This window comes from Ambystoma mexicanum, chromosome 6p (genome assembly GCF_040938575.1).
Source record: "Ambystoma mexicanum isolate Mex_15411 chromosome 6p, UKY_AmexF1_1, whole genome shotgun sequence".
Lineage (NCBI taxonomy): Eukaryota > Metazoa > Chordata > Amphibia > Caudata > Ambystomatidae > Ambystoma > Ambystoma mexicanum.
The window spans coordinates 324797486-324821471 of record NC_090935.1 but is presented as its reverse complement, the minus strand read 5'-3'; positions in this window follow the sequence as shown (position 1 = coordinate 324821471).

Here is a 23986-nt window from a genome sequence, read left to right as displayed (position 1 = left end):
TAGACTGCCCATGTGGGTGGGACAAAGATTGATAGCAAATGTATATTTCCCATCTGTGAAAAGTACAGTGAGCTATAGTGTGGCTGCGAACTCTCAAATGAGTACCTTCCCAAAGAACAGGTCAATGGGCCGCGTTCGTTCTCGCAGAGGGGCACCTATGACATTTTGATCATTTCAAGGGCCTTAGGTCTATTCACCCTAAGTTTCCCAGGGTCATCCAGACATGGGACCCTTGCTCACTGTGCTCAGAGAGGCACAGCTCCACCTCACTGATGATGCCCAACAAGGCTGAAGCACGTGTATGGGGTTGCTGTTGGTACTCTTGTTCAGAAGGGAATTGCATAGCATTTCGGTGCTAGACTGCCCATGTGGATGGGACAAAGACTGCTAGCAAATGTATATTTCCCACCTGTGAAAGGTACACTGAGCTATAGTTTGACTGCGAACTCTCAAGTGGGTACCTTCCCAAAGAACAGGTCAATGGGCCGTGTTCGTTCTCGCAGAGGGGCACCTATGACTACATTTTGATTATTTCAAGGGCCTTAGGTCTAGTCACCTTAAGTTTCCCAGTGTCATCCCGACGTGGACCCCTTGCTCACTGTGCTCAGAGAGGCACAGCTCAACCTCACTGATGATGCCCAACAAGGCTGAAACACGTGAATGGGGTTGCTGTTGGTACTATTGTTAAGAAGGGAATTGCCATAGCATTTCGGTGCTGGACTACCCATGTGGGCTGGACAAAGCTTGATATGCAAATGGATATTTCCCATCTGTAAAAGGTACAGTGAGCTATAGTGTGGCTGCGAACTCTCAAGTGAGTACCTTCCCAAAGAACAGGTCAATGGGCCGCGTTCGTTCTCGCAGAGGGGCACCTATGACATTTTGATCATTTCCAAGGCCTTAGGTCTATTCACCCTAAGTTTCCCAGGGTCATCCGGATGTGGACCCTTTGCTCACTGTGCTCAGAGAGGCACAGTTCCACCTCACTGATGATGCCCAACAAGGCTGAAGCTGCTGTTGGTACTCTTGTTCAGAAGGGAATTGCATAACATTTCGGTGCTAGACTGCCCATGTAGGTGGGACAAAGACTGACATGCAAATGTATATTTCCTGTCTGTGAAAGGTACAGTGAGGTATAGTGTGGCTGCAGACTCTCGAGTGGGTACTCTCCCAAAGAACAGGTCAATGGGGCATATTCGTTCTCACAGAGGGGCACCTATGACAACATTTTGATTATTTCAAGGGCCTTAGGTCTAGTCACCCTAAGTTTCCCAGGGTCATCCAGACATGGACCCCTTGCTCACTGTGCTCAGAGAGGCACAGCTCCACCTCACTGATGATGCCCAACAAGGCTGAAGCGCCTGTATGGGGTTGCTGTTGGTACTCTTGTACAGAAGGGAATTGCATAGCATTTCGGTGCTAGACTGCCCATGTGGGTGGGACAAAGACTGACAGCAAATGTATATTTCCCACCTGTGAAAGGTACACTGAGCTATAGTTTGGCTGCGAACTCTCAAGTGGGTACCTTCCCAAAGAACAGGTCAATGGGCCGTGTTCGTTCTCGCAGAGGGGCACCTATGACATTTTGATTATTTCAAGGGTCTTAGGTCTATTCACCCTAAGTTTCCCAGGGTCATCCGGATGTGGACCCTTTGCTCACTGTGCTCAGAGAGGCACAGCTCCATCTCACTGATGATGCCCAACAAGACTGAAGCACATGTATGGGGTTGCTGTTGGTACTCTTGTTCAGAAGGGAATTGCATAGCATTTCGGTGCTAGACTGCCCATGTAGGTGGGACAAAGACTGACATGTAAATGTATATTTCCTGTCTGTGAAAGGTACAGTGAGGTATAGTGTGGCTGCAGACTCTCGAGTGGGTACCCTCCCAAAGAACAGGTCAATGGGCCGTGTTCGTTCTCGCAGAGGGGCACCTATGACTACATTTTGATTATTTCAAGGGCCTTAGGTCTAGTCACCTTAAGTTTCCCAGGGTCATCCCGACGTGGACCCCTTGCTCACTGTGCTCAGAGAGGCACAGCTCAACCTCACTGATGATGCCCAACAAGGCTGAAACACGTGAATGGGGTTGCTGTTGGTACTCTTGTTCAGAAGGGAATTGCCATAGCATTTCGGTGCTGGACTGCCCATGTGGGCTGGACAAAGACTGATATGCAAATGGATATTTCCCATCTGTAAAAGCTACAGTGAGCTAAAGTGCAGCTGCAGACTCTTGAGTGGGTACCTTCCCAAAGAACAGGCCAATGGGCTGTGTTCGTTCTCGCAGAGGGGCGCCTAAGACTACATTTTGTACATTCATTTTAAGTACTAAAATTGCTAGATGGACATTGCTCCTTTTATCCCCATGTGACAAGCTAGGTCTGGCTAAAATGCTGGTCATCCGCAAGATTGTGCATCTATTCAAAACATCCCCGTATGGCAGGGTAGGACATTTTTCAAATGCATGAGATCACTTCTGGTTCATTTGGTTTGGTAGCTTTCCTCTGTCGCCAGCCTGTGGGCAACAGCTGATGCAGCCTACCCATTGGGCCCAGTGCAAGGTAAGCCTTGGCAGCCATTCGAGGCCCTAAGTGCTCGATTCCACAACTTTATTGAACCTTTTGCCAGCGAACAATATCCGGATGCTGCATTTTGGGGTAAAAAAGAAAAGGAAAAAGAAAAGTCTGATTCTGCAAGTGTGTAGGCCTTGCAGCCTCGTTCGATATTGAGCTCGTTGTGTTCTTCCACCATTATCATTCGCTTGTGCCTTGCTTGGCTGAGCATGGGTTTTACCTAAAACATGGCCAATGTTTTTGCCTTTCTCCGGAGTGCCTCATGTGCTTCCCCTGCCCCGCAGTGATTGGCCAGCTCCTCTTACTTCTTAGCCAACCACATTAGCCGGCAGGTGAACGCCGTCCCCCACTCAAGGCCCTCAACTAGGCCCGGCACACTGTCCTTTCTTTCTCCATTCTGCTGTCACCATCCTGTGGGAAACAGCTGATGCAGCCTCCCCATTGTGCACAGTGCAAGGTTAGCCTTGGCATGCATTGCGTGCACTAAGCGCTCAATTCCACAACTTTATTGAACCTTTTGCTGGTGAACAATATCCAGATGCTGCATTTTGGGGGAAATAAGAAAAGAAAAAAGAAAAGTCTGTTTCTGCAAGTGTGGAGGCCTTGCAACCTCATTCGATATTGAGCTCATTGTGTTGTTCCATCATTATCATTCTTTTATGCCTTGCTTGGCTGAGCATGGCCTTTACCTACAACATGGCCACCGTTTTTACCTTGCGCCCAAGTGCCTCATCTGCTCCCCCCTGCCCCGCAGTGATTGGCCAGCTCCTCTTACTTCTTGGCCAATCACCTTTGCCGGCAGGCAAACGCCGGCCCCTGATCAAGACCCTCAACTAAGGCCCTGTCTGTGCCTGCCCGGACTTGCGGCCCCATATCTCACTACTGGGAAAGAAATACGCCTTGTTACTGGGCACTGCCTACATGTGTACCTGAACTATGGTATCCCCACTTCCAACACCACGTGAGTGCTGACTGTCTGCTCTGTTACCTGGCCCATCTCTCCTCTGACTCTGCCACTCCTCACTTGGATCGCTGTGCCATCCCAACTGGCATTTCTGCACCTACACTACTTGCTCAAAACTCTTCACTTTTGTCCCCCCCTGCCTGAGCTAGAATTTCCATTGCCTCTGTCTTTGTACTGCTGTACTGCAATACCTTTCATTGAAAAAAAACAGAAAATGTAATTTAGGTTGTGCTCACATCTTGCATTGTTTGTATATCTATAGCTTAAAATCAAATGTAGGTGCTCACACCTGCAATGTCTGTATGCTGTAAGAGGATTCAATTCAACACTACAGCTAAGTCAATGCCTAGTCTGGGATACTGAATGGAAACCCTTATTGATATATCTTTATGTCCAGTTCATGAGTTCTGGATGACTACCCCTATATAACACCCCTCTCTTAGAATCCCCCTGACCCCACTGAGCCAAGAAGTAGTTCTGTTTTGCAAGTTTAAAAGGTTTATTTGAAAAAAAGTTAACAGTATATATATATATCACACTTTTATAATGAATTAATAATTAATATCACACTTAAAACATGAGCAGTGATCAACAGTGAATAATGTCCTACTAGTAAACTGATTTGGTTACCCAGGAGTAGTATAAGGATGAGGTAGCACACTTGTGAATAGGAACAGAAGAATAAGGTGGTAGAGAATGCTTCATATAAGTTCAGATGGATGCAATGTTGAATGAAAATGCAGTACAGAAAATACTCAATATGATTTCAAAAAAATCACTTTTCTCTGGCAATCCACTCCCCCCCTTATGCAATGTAAGGAAATGAAGAGTAGCACACAGTTCTCAGACATGCAATCAAATGTAATTCAGTTCACCCCAGCAAGCTTAGACTACGGATAGAAGTTGAAACACAGGCCCAAACGGCTATTATATGTGCTGGCAATGAAGTGAGGAATATGCTGAAAATGGTTTTAGGAGGTTCAGGGTGAGTGAAAGATACTTGGGATGAGCTCAGGCTCCCTCTAACAATTATCTAGGAGTAACTAGCAGATTAAACAAATTTTTGGTAAAGGAAAGCAAGGAAGCTGCTGTTTTCACACGTGGCTGGATGTTTAACCAAATCGCGAATCGCAGCAAAATTCGCGAATGCGTGAATCACGAATACGGTCGGTTCTAGGTTCGTTGAAAAGCTAAGATTCTAAGCTTTCAGAGGAAAGTTAAACCAAGTTTCTAGCCCAAACGGTTCCAAAGATATGAACGATTTTGTAAAGGTCGTTTTTCGAATTTAAAGTAACTCAAATTGACAGGTGACAGCTTTAAAAATGACAGGTGACAGCTATGCGTCCTAGCTGTACTCACAATGTCCTAGCTGTACTCACAATGTATTTGGAAGGTCTAGGTCTCACGGATCGGGTCAAGATGGCTTCGGTTCTGGTTTCGCCCCGGACGGTCTCTGTGCACAGTGTCTGGTCTCTGCTCTGCTGGTCTGGTCTGACACTGCTCCTGGCCCGGCTCTTGGATCTCTGGGTACAGCGTCTGTGCACAGCTCCTGGATCTTTCTGCACAGCTTTCTCTGGTCACAGCGCTGATCTGCACGGCTCCTGGATGCTGCTACCGCTGTTAGGTTTGCTGGATGCTGAGGCCTGCTGAGAAGAGTTCTCAGTTTGTGGGTTTAGGCCCTTGCTTTGAGTTCTGAATCAAGTTCTTTGGAGTTTTAAAGTCTAAGTGTTGGATCTGGTATCTTCTGGATGTTGTGTGGTCCGGCAGAGCGCGTTGCAGCAACTGGATTTGAATGTCTCTACCTGTCCCAGCAGTCTCTTTTTATGTGTTTTGAAAATGGGTGTGTGCCTGGGCCTAGCTAAGCCTACCCCTCTCTACTTGTCATTGGCCCAATTCTCCCCTCTCCCATGATTGGGGGAAGGAAATGTGAGTCAGAGTGATGCTGTAGGTTTTATGGGTCAGAGGATCCTCCCCTGGTCAGTTTGCCCACAAATCTATATTTGATTCAAATACATATTGCACAGATACACAGTTGTTTAAAATTACATGCACCCATCACATATCACATGAAGTATACTCTGTTCAAACTCTGCTCTTCCTGGGGGCTTGCATTCAGAAATGGCAACATTTTACACTTTTTAACTGGTTTTGCAATATCGGACATTTACCCAAATTTACACACATGTGCGCAAGGAGTGTGGACATTAATTGATGAAGTGTCAGATTTTTAACATGCAGACATTTGGAGTGAAACCCTATTTTCCGCTACCAACCCCCCAGATCATACCACCAGGTCCTAAAACCTCTTAAAATGTGGGCAGAAAATTCACAAGAATTATGGTATAATTTAGAAAATTTTTACAAGTCCGCACCATGAGTTATACATCTTTCTTAAAATCATATTCTGGCCAACAGGGGTGTGTCTTCCCAGGTCACATGGTGGAGAAACCAGTCTATCCACTTTCTTTAAGCTCAGCCTGTCCTCAGAGGGGCTGCCCCTCCCCGTTTCTGCCAAGAGGAAGCCACTTTACAACCTCCCCTATAAACCATCTGCCTGAGTCAAGGAAGGGCTTTGTTCAAAAGGAAGCCATTTATGACCACCCTAATGAACCATCTGCCTGGGCCCAGGACAGGCCTTTGTTCAACTCCCTGTAGCTGCTCCACCCCTAATCTAATCAGAGAGGTGACAACTCCTTTTGGCAAGGGGAAGAGTGGCTGAGCAGGTTTTAACTCCTGTGGGGGTAGATGTCAGGCAGAATTCAGTTTCATTAAGCCAGGTTTCAGCTAAATGTCACTTTTTGTCCCCCAGTTTAAATCACTTAGGATTTTTACATACACATTAAATAATTACTTCCTTCAAGTCATTTCAGAATATAGTTTTACATTGTATCCACCTCTTAGCAAGTCTTTCCTTGGTCTGGTTTTGTTTCATTTGTTCAGTTTTACACAAAAGTCTGGTGGTTTTAAAACGCCGGCTTTCTGATAGTGGTGAGTATTGGTAATGCAACCATTTTTGGGATTTAAGAAAATGAATTCCCCACAGTTCTAGGTTGCTTTTGGCAATCAGCATTGCCATTCTCAATGGTTTCAGGCTACTGTGTGGGTAGCCCAATGGTGGTTTTAGGCAGTGCCCTCCTGTGCTCACAACCTAGGCAAAAATGGGTGGCAGCCTATTCTTCATGCATTTCCCTGTGCATTTTCTGGGAAGTTCTAGCCATCATGATGTTTTCCATGCCAGTACTGCACAGTTTTCCTATTCTGGCGTACATGTGGGCTTCTTGGCCATCTTGGATTTTCTAAGCCCACAGCACCAAATGTTGCAGCATGATAGCTCAAACGTGGGTCAGGACACCCAACAATGCATGAAACCTAAAATCGAATTTAGGTTGTGCTCACACCTGCATTGTTTGTATCCCTGTAGCTTAAAATCGAATTTAGCTTGTGTTCACACCTGCATTGTCTGTATGCCTGTAGCTTAAAATCGAATTTAGGTTTCGGTCACGTATCTGCTTTTTCTTCTTACTGCACTGACTGGTCACTCCCTTTACCCTCTGTACTGGTCTGTTTTTTGCTCCCTTACCCTTTTCAGTTCCCATTGTTTTTTCCCAGTCCTTTTTGTATATCCTTTGTGAGCCTCCTGCCTACTCCTCCCCACCCCCAAGTACTTCAGCTGCTCTGCCTGGTTAAGTATACTACACTCTGTGCCCTTCTCTATGGCGCTTTTTACCTCTCCTATCTTCTCTAACTGCTTCTCTATCTCCTACCCTTCACCTCTCACTAAGTCTGGTGAGACAAAACTCAAGAAGGACACACTGGGCTCGCTCCAACCCAGGCCTGCCTATCACTGAAACCTATGTCAGTGCTTCTGCCAGAGAGACTCTCACCGATGTCCTCTTTGTCGTTCCTTCACCCGACCTATGGACTCTTCATATGGTTGCTCTGCTCTCTTCCTACTCTTCCTCACACATATACAGTGGCACCTGCTGGGAGGTCCTTCTTGCCTTCTTTCCCACCTCCAGGGTCATCATAAATGTCTATCAGAATGGTACCATCCTGGTACTGGGGCCTCAACCCAAACTCCTACTTTTTGATAGGCTCCTCCCTCGCCATATCAACTTTCCACCTTCCTCCTCACTGGCCCCCTTGCCATCTGCTTCCACTGCCTCCCTGGCTCCCTTGCCAGCTCCACCCTCCCCCCCTAGCTACCTTGCCTACACCTGACCACATTGCCTTTCTCACTACGTCTCCTTCGCCATCTTGAATTCACCTGGCTCCCTTGTTTGCACTCTCCTCACTGGCATCCTTGTCATCTTCAGGTCCTCTGCCTCCTCCTACCTCTATCTCTCAGGCACTCTCGCCGCTTACGGGGGGGATTTCTGTAAAATGGTAATCTGCTCCATGTTGCCATGCTTAACTCTCGCTCTGCTGTCAAGCACTCCTCTGACATCTGTCACCTCCTTGAACTCCTGGATCTCGATATTCTTGCTCTTACTGAGACATGGTTTAAGGACAGCTCTGTCACGAGTTTTGACACACTTATCCGTGAAGGCTACAAGACCCTCTCTGAGCCCAGGCCCAACAGGCCAGGAGGCGGAGTAGCCCTTATCTTTCCTGAGTGGATCCCTGTTTCCATTATTTCCACTCAGGCCTACTCTTCCTTTGAATGCCTGGTCTGCAGGCTCTCTCTCTCCTGTTTGCTCTCTTTCTCTGGCCACATTCTTTAGGCGCCTGGTCAGTGCACCCTCTTCCTCTCAGAATGGGTAGACATGGACTCTGCTCTCCTTTCCTCCTCTCCCCAACTCCTTCTGCTGGGGGATCTTAACATCCATCTTGACTCTCCCGACTCTTCAGGACCTTTCTGCAACCTATGCGACTCTCTTTCTCTTCCATGCTACCTTTGGGTCCAACGCACACTGCTGGCTACACCTTGGATGCTCTCATCTCCACAGACATCCCTCTCTATATCCCTCGTATTACCTCACTCTCCTGGACAGATCACTCTCTTCTCTCTTTTGAATTGAAGCTCTCTTCTCCTTTAGCACCAGCACACCCTAAACCACCGACCACCTTCAAGGTGTTCCGACCCATGAAAAGAGTGTCAGTGGCTGCCTTTGCCTCCATCTACTCTCCTCCTCCTACTCCTGCGGCTGACTACCACCCCGACACAACCCTCTCAAACTTTCACCTGTCTATCTCCAAAACTCTTGACATTCTTGCCCCTATCATGAGGGTCCGCTTGAAGCCTGCCAAAAAGTGCAACTCTTGGTACGACTCCGATCTGGCTGCCCTTAAATGCAAGTGCAGAGCAACGGAACGGAAATGGAGAACTTCAGGCACTCCCTCTGACAAACTGGCCTGCTGCCTGCTCCAAAGGTAATATAGACTCTGCATCCGTTCCAAAAAAAGAGTATATATTCAAGCCTGCATCTCTGTGGCATCTAACCACACAGCCACACTTTTTAAAGTCAGCAAGGGACTGGCCAATCCCACTGCAGCCTCATCCTCCATGTCACCCACCCAGGCCCTTTGCTCAGCCCTGGCTGCACACTTCAACACCAAAACACTTGACATCCTGTCCTCTCTCTCTTTTGCACCCCCTCCTACACCAACATCTTTTGGGCCCCTCTCGGCCTTCCCCTTGTTCTCTCCTCCCTCTCCCCTGTCACACCCGAGGACGTCTCTAGACAAGCGCAATCTATGAAAGCCTCTTCCAAAGTAGTGGACCCTTGTCCCTCAGAAACCATCAAGGACAACATTGACTCTCTTGTTCCAGCCTTGTCCGACCTCTACAACCTATCCTTTGCCACTCAAGTTTTTTGCCACCTCTCTCAAGCACTCCCTTGTGCACCCTCTGCTCAAAAATCCCTCTGCCAACCCCTCTATTCCAGCAAACTATTGCCCATCTCTATTACTCCTTTCCTTGGCAAACTCCTGTAGAAGTTGGCTATCTCTAAGTTCACCCTCCACACTGAATCTGTTGGTTGTCTCTATTTATTTATTTATTTATTTATTTATTTATTCACATTTGTATAGCGCACTTGCAGCCCATGGACATCGAGGCGCTGTTACAAGTAGGTGTTGGATTCTTAATTCAGCAGATATGCATGAGACGAGAGGTCTTATGGATACACAATTACAGGCATAGTTACAAGTGAAGAATGATAATCATAATACAGTGACAGAATGCAGTCAGGTACGTTTCATACGTTTCATACAAAGAGCTTGGTTTTAACAGCTTTGCGGAAGGCTTGGTGGGATTCAATCATTCTGATGTGAGGTGGCAGTGCGTTCCAGTGGGTGGCGGCCCGCGTGGGAAAGCTGGCACCACCGGCGCGCACCTTGCGTGATTTGGGCGTGACAATCGTGTTGGAATAGCACGTTCTTAATGGTCTGGTGGCAGAGTGCTTGGTGATTCTTTGGGTCAGGTAGGGTGGAGCAAGTTCATGAAGGCATTTGTGGGTGAGGGCGAGTGTTTTGAAAACAATCCTCTCTTTCACCGGAAGCCAGTGTGCCTGTCTTCTGACTTCTGAGATGTGGTCTTTTCTCGCGGTGCCTGTGGCCGCCCTAAGTGCATTATTTTGAACTAGCTGAAGTTTGGCCAGGTTCTTATTGGAGGTCCCAACGAGTAGGGCATTACAGTAGTCCAGCCTAGATCCAATTATTGCCCTGGCAATGGTGAGGCAATTCTGGCGTGACAAGAAAGGTCTGGCAGCGTTGAGGACTTTCGAGTAATAGGCTGAGGAGGAGGCAATGGCATTGACCTGTCTATCCATTGACAAGTCGGAGTCTAAGTAGACTCCGAGTGTCTTCACATGATTGGAGACCTTGATGGGAATGTTGTCAATAGTGAAGGAAGAGTACTGTACACCGAGGTTCCCCAGCGTGGAAGGTGCTCCTATGAGGAGGAGTTCGGTTTTTTCACTATTGAGGCATAGCCAGTTGTCTGCCATCCATGATTGGATAGTGGAGTAGATGGTGGTAAGAGTTTTAGTATCCGCCAGGTAGTCGCCTGTGAGTGGGATGAGGACCTGGGTGTCATCCGCATAGTTAGTATACGAGATGCCCAGGGAGTCAAGGATGCTGAACAGTGGCCTCGTGAAGAGGTTGTAGAGCGTGGGCGCGATACATGAGCCCTGAGGCACACCGCAGGTGATGTGGCTAGGGGTGGCACAGGCTGAATCGGAGAAGACTTTCATGGCCCTTTCTTGGAGGAAGGAGGAAATCCATTCACAAGCTTTGGGGGAAAAGTTAGCTTGGGTAGCTAGGTGGTGACACAAGGTGTTGTGGTCCACCAGGTCAAAGGCGGCGGATAGATCCAGGAGCAGAAGGAGAGCAGGTTTCCCTGCGTCTCTTAGATCGTCCATTTGGTTCTTTAGGTCCAAGAGAGCCGTTTCGGTGCCGTGTCGTGGGCGGAAGCCAGATTGCCGCAGGCCAAGGAGACGGTTTTCTTCAAGGAACTTTTGGACTTGCAGGTAAGCTGCTTTGTCCAAGATTTTCAGCAGGAAGGGTACAGTGGTGATAGGTCGATAATTCCCCGGGATCGTTGGGTCCAGCGAGGGTTTTTTGAGGAGTGGGCGTACCCAGGCCTCCTTAAGTCCGGTTGGAACGTGGCCAGACTGGAAGGATGAATTAATGAATGCTGTAAGGAAAGGAGCTAGGATCTGTGCTGAGTCTTTAATGAGACTAGCTGGACAGGCATCTCCCTTACAGTTGGAGGGTTTGATGGACTTGAGCAGGGTGATGACCTCGTGCTCAGTAATATCTTTGAAGTCAAAAGATGGAGAAGGATTAGTGGTGGACGGTGTGGTGGGTTGACTATGTAGGTTAGCTATGAGGCGGGAAAGGGCTTTTTGGTGGCCACGAATTTTAGTTTGAAGAGTGTTAAGCTTGTCTAGCATTGCGGATTGAATGCTATTGCACCAGTTGTCATCTTTGATGAGAGCAGGAGGAGGAGAGGGTGGTTTTTCCAGTTCCCTGAATATGGTGAAAATTTCCTTTGACCCAGATTTGGCGTCGTAGATCCTAGCGTTGAAGGAGGCAGTTTTAGCTAGGGTGATGTTAGTTTTGTAGGATTTAGAGATGGCTTTGAACGCATTTTTGGTGGTTTCTGAAGGGTTAGCTTTCCAGATGGAGAGGGCAGTCCTCTTTTGCGCCCGTTGTTCAAGGAGTTCTTTGGAGAACCATGAATTAGCGTGTTTGGTTTTCTTAGCTTTTTTGAGCGTCAGTGGCGCAACGGCGTCAACTGCTTGGGTGATGACTTCTTTGAAAGTGTTGGCTAGGGTTTCTGGGTTGTTGGAGAATGGGGCCTGCAAGGCGGGGTTGCGGAGGTAGGGTGCTAAATTCTCGGCTGTGAGCTGGCGGGAGCTCCTGGCGAGAGTAGCTGGGCAGGGGGCGGGAGGTGAGTTGGTCTCTTTTTTGGTGCGAAGGTTGAATTGGATGTAGTGGTGGTCAGACCATGGGATGGGCGTGTTTTCCGTGACAAGTAGTGAGCAGCTATGTTGACTGATCCAGTCGAGGGTGCGCCCCTTGATGTGGGTGGAGTCAGAGACAGATTGCGCAAAGCCCAGGGTGGATAGGGCGTTCTTGAGGGTTTTGGCATGGGGGTCCTTAGGGTCATTGAGCCCCAAGTTGAAGTCGCCCAGGAGTATGACCTGTGAAGTCTTTTTGATGTTGTTAGACAGTGCGAAGATGAGGGTGTCATGGAAGTCAGTGCAAGGACCCGGAGGTCTGTAGACAATGTGCACAGTTATGGTGCAGTTAGGAGAAACATTAATTTTGAGTGGGAGGTAGTCACTATTGTGGTCAAGTTGCCCTGCCATTTCCCTAATAGCAAAGGTTTCCCTGGCGATGAGGGCCACGCCACCACCTCTTTGAAAGGTGCGGTCCTTCCTGAATATGGAGTACCCCGACGGAATAGCCAGAGATAGTGCCGGGCCTGAACTTTCATTGAGCCAGGTTTCTGTGAGGAATAGGAGGTCAAGATTGTCCTTAATGATCAGGTCGTTGATGTCGAGGGCGTGGGCAGGTACGGAGCGAGCGTTGAGCAGGGCGCAACTGAGGGTGTGGACCGGAGGAGGTGTGATAGAAGTGGGTGGTCTGGGGGGGTAGTGGGTGGGTCAGGGATAGGGGGTAGTATGTTTTTGGGATTGGTCGTGGTGTCGGCACTAGGCATAACAGGTAATGCAGAAACATCATTAGGCATAAGGGCAGTAGTATCAACAGTGTCAACAATATCAACATTTGGCATGGGGGCATCACTAGGCATAACAGGTAATGCAGAAACATCATTAGGCATAAGGGCAGTAGTATCAACAGTGTCAACAATATCAACATTTGGCATGGGGGCATCACTAGGCATAACTGGCGGTACATAATCCAAATGAGGTGTAAGTGCAGCAGAGACAATAGTAGCCACATTGGGCTTGTAGGCATCACTTGGCCTGGGCGTAGATGGTAGTTCCGCGACAGTGTTAGTAATGGGCATTTTGATTTGGGCGTCTGATGAGATTGGGCGGGGATGAGGTGCAGTGGCTTCAGTGTACAATGGTGCCATGGCGCAGGCAGGCCTGTGGGGCACAAGAGTGTCATCCGGGTAAGTCGAGTTAGAGTTGTGCCTGCGTGACGGTGGCAAACATCTGAGACCTACCTTTAGGTTACGGTCTACTATATTCGGGGTGTAGGTGATGGTGGGGCGGGTGCGCGACCGGAGTCGTGCGTTTCTGAAGCTGCACGGCACTGTGCGCAAAGTAGTAGGGAGGGCCTTCCCCCATGATGAGTGGGACATGCAGATATTAAGGCAAGTGGCCTTACCTTGTGTGGGACAGCATAATGGCGCCTTGCGCGCCGTCGAGCAGCGGAGAGCTGCAGAGAGCGGCGTCGGCCTTTCCCAACGGCCTTCGCCAGACTGCGGCTTCGCCTGCCGGTCTGCCTCCTCTCCCTTTAAAGCAGGAGAGGAGGGGCTGGCGGGCGCGGCAGGCAGATCAGCTGTGCCTGGATCAGCTGTGCCGAGTCGCGCTGTGTGGGAGGGGCTCTGCTCCTCCATGTGCACCGCGGGCCGGGCCGCGTGCATCATAATGGCGGCGGGGCCATCATTATGATTGATGACCATCAATCTGGCTTTAGAGCATCCAGAGGCACAGAAACTGCTCTTCTGGACTCCTGTGAAGACCTGCTCTCAAATCTTGACTCTAACTCCCTTTCTGTCTTCATTCTTCTTGATCTCTCTTCTGTTTTACGATACTGTAAACCACAACATCCAGATCTCCTGATCTCCCGTCTCTGTAACACCCTGGCCATCACAGATCAGGCCCTGGCGTGGCGCACCTCCTGTCTCTCCGACCACAGTTCCCAGGTGGAACTTGGGCCCTTTCTCTCCTCTATAACTCTTGCTACTTGTGGTGTCCCCCAGGGATTGACCTATCCCCCTGGTTCTTCAATGTCTACATGCCCCCCTTGGCCCATAGGATCTCTACCTTCACCTCTAACTTTCAGTGTTATCTGGATGACACACAGCTCTCTTTTAGGTTACCCTCGGCCTCCTCCTCCTCCTTGCTCATTCCTGACTGTCCACAATCCAGTCTTGGTGTGCTGCTAATGATCTTTGCCTCAATGCCAGTAAGACAGAGATTGTCCTCATTGGGACCCCTGCTCCCCCTTTCCTCCTTTCAATTTTCTCGGCCTCCCTTAGCCCTGTGCTCTCACCTGCTAGTGGGGCAAACACTCTGGGGGTCACCTTCGACTCCACTATCTGCTTCTCTTTTCACATCTCGAATATGTCTAAAATGTCCCACTATCAGCTACACCTCCTCAGAGGTATTGTACCTTTTCTCACTTTCCCCAAAAGGCTTACCATCTCCAGAGCCCTGGTTCTCTCTAGGCTTGACTACTGCAACAACCTCTTTCTCAATCTTCCTACTTCTATTCTTCCTCCACTACAACTCATCCAGAACAGAACAGCGAGACATATCCTTGGCCACAAGCACAGGGACCGCATCTCTATGGTGCTGAAATCCCTCCACTGGCTCCCCCTGGCTGCAAGGATCAAGTTCAAGACCCTCTGCATATTCCACAAGGCCTTCTGGGACCGGGGACCGCACAACACTCTCTTCCTAAATTCTCTACTTCTAGAGCCCTCCGCTCATCCTCCTCCAACTGTCTGTGGGTGAGCTGTTTTTCCAAACAGAGATTTGGGGGTAGATCTTTATCCTCTGCAGGTACCTCCCTCTGGAACAACCTCCCTGCCTCTCTCTGTCTTGAGCCTGATCTCCTTAAGTTCCTGAAACTCCTCAAGACCTTCCTTTTCTCTTCCTCTTTCTCTCTCCCTTGCTAACCTCCTTTCTATTCTCGCCTACTTCCCTCTCCTTATCTTCCCTAACTCAGCTCAGTTTTGCTTACTGGTCGACTGGTGCACCTCCAGAGCCTCACAGGTCCCAGGCTCCCCGCCATTCGTGGCACTTGCCTCCTGGCCTCTGCGCTTTGGCCTAGTACAGTCATTTTCTGTTCTGTATGTTCTTTTCCATTTCCCCCATCACCTCACTCTTTTTCATGCACTTGCATTATCTGAAGCGTCGTTGGCCTAGTACGGTAGTTTATGGATTGTATGTTCTTCTCCCTCTCCTCCCCCTTTCTCATCTTCCTTCTTGTCACGCCCTTGCACTAGTGGTAAGGCTTAGTATGCTAGTCACCTTTTGTTAGATCATTCGGAAACTTCAAGGCCTAACAATGTCTTCTGTATTCCCTTGTTCCCTTCCCGCCTTGAAGCGCTTTGAAACACTCCACTTGTGTATAAGCGTTTTACAAATAAACAATTACAATTACAATCTGAAAGGTCCACGGGTACGATGGGAGATCTTTTCTCATCCATTTGCGCAGGGGGATTGGCTGCTCTCGATTTGTAACTGTATTTTTTAGGTGCCCAGGCCCAATTTGCATCGTATTGGGCAGTTGGAACCCCACCCTTCCCTCATGTTCGAATAGAGTGGGCCTCGGTGCACCTCTATTCATCGCAATGTCTGCCAGCACAAACGCTAAGTGTAAACTCGACCCTGTTAGTTACACAATAAATGCCTGGCCGAAGATACACCGACAGTTATACATTGACTTCCCATACTCTCCTCAAATATTGTTACAGGGATGTAAAAATGTAAAGCCCACATGTGATGGATTAAGCAGTCATGGGCGACGATAGTTATCACATATTTAGTTGGCATGTACCCCGAAGGTCATTTGTCTCGGGAGTATAGCTCAGGGGCAATGTGCTTTCCTTGGAAGCATGAGGACACTCCAGGTTCGATCACCCCGTCTGCGCTCAGAAACCTCTGGGTATTAAAAAAATGTGTGCGTGGGTTTCCAATATTAGACTGGCCTGCGTTAGTGGCTCTAGTCTGCCCACTTATCATGTGTAATGGCATTTTTGTACTTGGCATCAAGGATAAAAGCAACCATGAGTGTGATTATGTGGTACACTGGCCTATGTTGATAAGCCAGTCTGTTACTGTCTTTCTGTGGCATGGCAAGCCCACCCCTAAGCCTCACCGACTGGAAGTGGCACTTATTGGCAGAGTAGAGCACTGATAGGAGATAATTCCAGTCAGTCGACGCCCTCTAAAGGAAAGTGAATTATTGAGTGTAGCAGCGTGAACCTGGCATACATAATTCTGTAGTGCTGGTATCAGGCAATAATGTCCCCATATATAATGTCCCCATACATAATATCACTGAGAAAAGCCATTGGCAACATTATATAAAAAAAACTGGGGTTGTGGGGTTGTCCCCCGTATGTTCAATGTAATAATGACTCCGCAAAAACGGGTGATTTTGTTCTCATGGGGCATTTTTGCTGGGACATTATTACATGGAACCGTAGTGCTTTCTGCTATGAGTGTAATAGAATGCACTGTGAAACATCTAGCCCTGTGGGCATCGTGCTGAGTTCAGCAGGGAAACAGAGGCAACTGCCCCTTACTTCTGTAGCAACAGAGCCAGGAAATACACTTTGCCCCGTAGAGATGTTTACACATTTCAGCTGCTGACTGTACTTCCCAAATGAGACTGCATGCATTGTCAACGTTGCAGGCGATAACATGCAATTGTTTTTTAAGCTATGTACATGATCTGCAGTGTTGCTAATGTAGTGACTTGGACTAGTGCGAGGGAGCCTCCTCCAATGTTGAATTTTATAAAGTTGAGTGGCAGTCACCTATCCTGAAAGCTGCAAGATAGCACAGCAGGTTAGGGTACTGTTGCTGAGAGATTACATATAGAATAAACCTATAAATCGTATAGGGGTTTCTGGATTCTTTTTGTAAAATGTGTTCTAGAATGCACCATTTTAACCTCGGAAGTGATTGAGCTCAGATGCTTGCTCATATTTGGGCCTCATATTTGGGGATGAGGGGTTGCCCACTTTGTGAAAATGATAAGCAGGCACCCATGACTGTGGAAGCTTCTGCACTGAGAGAAAAAGCATTCTGAGGAATGTAATACTGTGAGGCATCTGCCTAGAGTGGGGTAGCAAGCATTTTGGGCTCTGTAGTTTTGTGGTGCTCTCCGCATGGAGGTAGGCAAACTGAATTTTGGTAAAGGCTCTCTTGTGAGGTCACTTATGCATTAATTATGCATTCATTTGAAGTGGCAATAATAATTATGAGAGATAATAGCCACCATACCTTAGAGTATGGCTTATATTGAAAGTTTACAACTGCCAACAACGTAGTAACTCTCATAATTATGTGGTTTTGGGAACATGGGTGCATATCTTACATTTAGCCCCTGTGCTGCAATGATCTGGCTGTGACTGCAGCCGTCAGATGTGCACCTGTGTCCCCTAAACTTGCTCTGTGCCACTGGAGAGCAGATGCTGCAGATCAGGATACTAATTCAGCATGGCACAGGTGTACACTATGCTTTTGGCATGGAGCTTATGAAAGGAAGATCTGGTGAGCAGGTCACCCATTCTGAGATGAAATTATCTGCATCATTTTATTAATTTAATTTTTTTTTAAATGTTCAGGGCTACTAAACCCTTACAAGATGGCAATTCCTCACAGTGGCATAATGCATTCTGGTACATATAACCACATAACCACATGTTGCAACTGTTTGGAGTAAGAGTTAATGATTCAGTGTTATTCATTCCTGCAAGGGAATCATAGATTGAGTGATGTTGAATGCATTGTGGGGCATGCATTCTTGGAGTGCATGCATGCTAGATGAGGCCGTGTGCCTTCTTGGATATGTTGCTGTAGGGAGGCTTTTGTTGTGATGATCCATCGTGCAGTCCAGGGATATAGGCTTGTGCGATCTCTGTACTAAGTGCAGGAGTGTGCATTCCAGCACGTCTTGTGAGTAGCTGGACATTTGATCTAAAAACCTGCATTGTGATGGGAAAAACCTGGAGATGAAAGGTTGTAAGGGCTTGTATTTGATACATGAACTGTACCGTGGCACGTAATGGCTATACCTGAAATATGGGATGAGAGGATCGCCCTCTGCCTGACGAAAAATCCCATGTGCCTCCTAAGTACCCCATGGCTTTTAAAGTTTTATTTATTCTACATGTGGTCTGGGGCTCGGTAAAAACTGGTTTGGGTTAGATCAGCAGGTGCAGGTAGGACATTGCCTAATATGGGGGTGCCCCATAGATAGGTTTCTCTGTGGTTGCTGCCCTGGGATCAACAAGAGGGTTTGGAATATAGTAAACTACAGCAGAGGCATAGACAGGGTAGGGCCTGAGAGGGCAAGGCCGACCCAAAATCTGTAAATGCCCACTCAGCAGGGCTGTGTGGGCATTTACAGATGTTAATGTCACTGTGGTGGGCCCATCTACATTAGCTTCAGCCTCCACTTGTTAGAAAACCCTGGCTACACCTCTGTACTACAGCAGGAATGGTATTCATGGCTGAGGTGTTGCCACTGTTGTAAACTCCTGTTACCAAACCCAGTGTCAGAGCTGGCTGTGGCTTTTCTTCACAGTGGCACTCTTCAGCATTGTACCAAGTGGCTTCTTAATGCAGTTACCACCTTTGCATACTTACCACCAACCGCTGATGAGTTACGTGGTAGTTAAATACTGCGCACAATTTACACAGTTTCTCGAATTCAGGTGACAGGATTAAGGCCAAGCTTCGAAATTCGGCTCTAAATTTAGCGTTTCGAGCATTGTGCTTTCCCGGCAGAGGTTTTGCTAAACATCCTCAGGATTTGCTTCTAAGAGATGTGAAGTGCCAGTCCGTGCCGATACCCCACCGCGCTTTAAGCCAGAGGCATGTGAATATCAGTTGAAAAAAATCCCTGATAGGATTAGAACACAAGCATGCTAAAATTATCCCCCCAAATGCGGGACACTGAAATCTCCCGGATACAAAGAAATAGTTCAACCCCAAAGCTTTCTGCTGATAAGCCGTCTGCAGGAAGTAGACCTCAGGATTCCGGAAGTAGAAGCAGTGGCGTGGGCAGCTGCATCTTCAAGAAGACTTGACCTGCTTCTGACCTCTTGGGAAATCAAAGGCACAAAGGCAATGTCATTGCTTCCTTAAGAGTGCATTTCAGGGTTTCTCTGGAATAGACTGTATCGCGTATTTTCATTTTCAATGTAGAGAGATCGCTGTATTCACAAGTACAAGTTTCAATAGTTGCATAGTGCAAACAAATCGATTGAAATCAATGCTCATATTTATAAGAAACGATGACAATATCGAATGTCTATAAGCATAATGAATATTACGATACTATATCAATTAAACATCTTAACCAGATGTTTTATAATTCAAGTTTGCAGTCAAGGGAGAGTGCAAGGGCATTGCAAGAAAGAAATGCGCAAAGTTTAAGTTCACCGTTGTGTGCAATAGGACCCATTGCTCCCAGCACCGGTGCACATTGCTTGAGTAAACATCCATTCAAGTTCTTCAGGGCTTTCTGTTTGAGATTTCCATACAAGGCAATCCATATGATCCAGGCAGATTTCTGTTGACGGTCATCACGGTTCATCCTGCTCTGCTCCCCTCGTCAGGCAATGAAAGAGTTCACAGGCAGCCATGTTTGGATGCAAAGTGTGTGGCCAGAAGAAAAAGCCAGTCCATTTTAGGAAATTCCAAGGGATTTGATAAAAGGACCTGTGGAGATTTCTACATGCAGGCAACAGGAAATTTGATATTTATGTAGCTTATTGTTTTACTGTTAACGTACTATAAACAAACAGCGTGTAAATTAAACAAATATATAAAACAATACTAAATCACCAAGTATCAAGGCAAGTTAAATCCCTAAGAAATCGAGCATTGGGTCATTCAAAGTTAGAGTGGTCCATCTGCTCACACAAGCCGCTCCGGGAAAATATGCAAACATCCTTCTCGAGTTCAAATGCTGCAATACTGCGTTTCCCACCAAACAATTTAACATGTCACATATCCCACAAAACTGTACAACTGAAAAGGCAATGCTGCTATTTATGTGAGTGAGTGAGTCAAGAGCTAAGTGAGTTGGTGAGCTAGTAAGTTAGTGAATAGTTGAGCGAGTGACTGAATGAGTAGGGACTGTGTGAGCAAGTGGGGAGTGACCAAGCAAGTCTGTGAGTAAAAGTGAGTGAGTGAGTGAGTGAGTGAGTGAGTGAGTGAGTGAGTGAGTGAGTGAGTGAGCGAATAAGCAGACGACTGCGTGAGGGAGTGACCAAGCAAGTGAGTGAGTGAATTAATGAGTGAGTTAGCATGTGAGTTAGTGGACGAGTAAGCAAGCAAGTGAGTGAATAGTTGAGTGATTGAGCTAGTGGGTCAGGGAGCAAGTGAGTGAATGAATTAATGAGTGAATGGAGGAGTGAGCAAGCAAGTGAGTGAATAGTTGAGTGAGTGAGCTAGTGGGTTAGGGAGCCAGTGAGTGAATGAACGAACCAGTAAGTGATACTTTTTATTGTGTATGTAATGCTCTATTGGTGGTGGTAGATATGTGTGGTAGGTGACTGCCACCCAAATAGTGGTCCTAAAAACTAAGACGAGAGCCTCTAACTAGGGGAAGTTCACCTGGCGCCCAATGGTAAGGACCCGAATGCTTTTAGAGCTTCTACAGGGTATGAAACGGCTGAGTCACCTGGGGCATCCTGTAAAAGGCTGTGCCTTCTGCCCAGTGTCTGCACACATGGGCGTAATTTTAGGGGGGTACAGGGGTGTTTGTCCCCCCCCCAACTTTCATGGCACACCATCTTGTCCCCATTCATTTGGCTGGGGCACCTTTTCTTCAGATGCCATGTTCCCCCCAACATTTTCAGCAAAGTGACTCTACTGTCTGCACATCACAATGGGAAGCTTGGAATGCAGCCTTTGCAGGAGGTTCGAGATTTAGGGGCTGATTCATTTGTGAAACAGGGATTTGCGGGCAGAATGGCGCACAAAGCCCGTTTTTCGGCGCACATAATTCCATGAATTAGCACCTTAATTGGAAGTCTGAAGGTTGGCTAGAGATCTGGTAGGTGCGAGAAGAGCAAAGGTGAAGCATAGACTGTGGTGTTAAAACTCACATTTGCGGCAGGGCTTGGCCATAAACAGCCAGCCATGCTGAGGCAAAGTAGGCCAAAGCAAAGCAATGTCCTATCCAGCACTGTGGGCAACATTTTCAGTTGAAATGAGCCCTAAACACCAGAGGGACCCCATATTTGGAGTCGTATGACACAATCAACATGGTCCTTTCATTCAGGAAATTAAACGTGTGCTTTGCAGTGCAAATGTTACAGGTTGTGTTTGCTGGTGCCTTTAAGCCATCACCTCCCTCTGGCCTTCTGCAGTATCCAGCAACCTTCTTTTTACCACGTTGCATTGTGCTCTGGTTTCCTCTACATTAAAACTCTGTCAAAAAGCAATTAGCAGCTTTTCAGTGGCCATTTAGTGTTTCATCTCCCCATTAGCTGCCTGTCCCTGATAATTTTCAGCTATTAACCCACTCTCCCCCCACTTGCTGTATTATTTTGACTCCATTATAATTTAAACACTCAAAGGGTGATTTCGACTGTTTTTTATCCAGCGGGTAAGGGGGCTTCAAAAAACACCTTTTTGAAATGGGCCCCCGCCAGTCTTGACACATTTTCAGACAGATCTGCATTTCCATATTTATTTGTACTCACTTCTTCTAATCCCCATAGTAGCTGGATTTACTATGATGTATGCAGGAATCAAACAAAATTCTGGAAAAGTTCCATGTGTGACACGAGTTTCCATTCTCAGCGGGCAGGACTGTGCTTTATATCAAATCATAGCACATTAGTACCGACCGGAACCTCTTTGTTTGCTATCTCAGCTGTGAGGCCGTGGCTTGAATGGGCATGTATTAGGGCCTACCTCACTCCCCTATGTTGGGCGGATTTGGGGTCATTAGCATTTCTTGATTTAAAGTTGACAATCTGGTATACTGCCTCTTTTGGACACGGGCGCCACTATGGATGAATTTATCGGCAACTGTACGTTAGCATACATTTGCATGGAAAGATTGCACACAATAGTGGTCATTTCAATAAACTGTGTTTTATATTCATAATGGTTTGTGTGTACTAGTCTCCTGAATGAAACACAAAGCATTATGCTATGCTCCAAAGTCAGCAAAAAGGGTGCTAATAGCTGTCTAGCTTTAAAAAAAAAAAGTAAAACATATCCTTTGATGAAGAGGTGCATGTATTTGAATGCCCCTTCATCAAAAGGAAGGTTTAGCTAAAACAAGATGGTAACCATAGACGCAAATGCGACTCAGAAGCAAGTCACGTGTCGCTGTCTATGGTGGCCTGCCGGGAGGGGGAGGAGACATACGGATCCAGTGTCCTGTATGAGGAAGAACGGCTCTGGTAAGTGTAGAAGAGGGGGGAAGGACAGAGAAACAAGGAGCTGGGGGACAGGGCAGATAATAGAGCCATAACCCGGGGAGCCAGCAGTTCCCTCAGAAAGTGGGCTTTTTCTGCTTGTTAATGCCGGGCATTGGAGGCAGTTAATTGTTTGGTTCTCCCGTGCTAAAGCAGACTTTGGGTGGCATTATACAAAAAACAAAGGTTGCATGCAGGGGACCAGCAACGTTGCACTTACTCGCTTTTTAGTCCCCTGAATACCATTTTGTCACTCTCAAAGCAGAGTGTAAACGTAAAGAGTAAATCAAGGCGAAACCACTTTTACTGTCCGCTTTGGGAGAAATAAACGCTTGCTACAAATTACGCTTTCCAGGCGACGTTTAATAATGGATTCCAATGGAATCTTCCTGGTCATTAGCAGGTGTTAAACCAAGGTGTATTCCAATGGAATCTTTGATTTTACACCTGCATGAAAATCGCATGCAGGCCTAAAACCAAGTACTCTTCCGAGATGGAGAATAACAAAGCAGAAATGCAATCTCTGAAAAATAAAAAATTAAAATGAGATCCAGTGGAAAATGAAAGTGTACAAGCAAAGTTCTGCTTTCATTATTCACACCCTTCAATATAAAATGGCCTCTGTTGTGTAAAGAGAACAAAACATAGATTAACAAGAAATTCACAAACTACCATTCATTATTAACAAGTTTAGGAAACGCTCGGAAGGATTTAAATCAATCAATCAGGGACATTTCTTCTCTGGGAAAGGGACAGTGAGCTAAAGACTTGGTAGAGTCTCTCCGAGGGGCCATTGACCCAAGAACAGGTCATTGGGCTGTGTTCGTGCTGGTAGAGAGACTCCCAGACCCCCCTTTGTTTTGCATAAATTAACTTTTGGTCTCACCTTAAGTTACCAGGGCGATCCAGACATGGACCCCTTGCTCACTGTTCTTAGAGAGCACAGCTTCACCTCACTGATGATGCCCAACAAGGCTGAAACACGTGTATGGGGTTGCTGTTGGTACACTTGTTCAGAGGAGAATTGCCTAGCATTTCGGTGCTGGACTGCCACTTGGCAGGACTAAGACTGATATGCAGGGAAATTTCTTCTCTGTGAAAGGGACAGTGAGCTAAAGACTTGGTACAGTCTCTCCGAGGGGCCATCCACCCAAGAACAGGTCATTGGGCTGTGTTTGTTCTGGTAGAAAGACTCCCAGACCCCCCTTGGTTTTACAATCTTTGCAACACAACGCTAATTCATCCATCTGGACCTAATCCTTTGAATAACAAAAGAAAAGTTAAAACAACAATTGTTGGCTCATCTGTTAACTTAGAACTGGAACGTGGTACAATTACTGAATTTTTCCAGCCGTGCCATGCCACTTTACCAACGACTACAGAACCACCCATTAATCAGATCAATAGCGTATCTTGTGTTCCTTCACAAGTCAATAGCTCTGCTACTTTACAGCCAATTGACAATAACTCTTTATTGAACATGTGCTACAGTCTCCAGCATGACTCTCTGGCTATCAACTTCCTGGCTCTCCTATTCCTGTCACTGGCCTATTATCTAACATCATTGGCTTTGATCTCTCAAAAACCTCAGACTTGGAAAGAATTGCTGGCGTGATTAA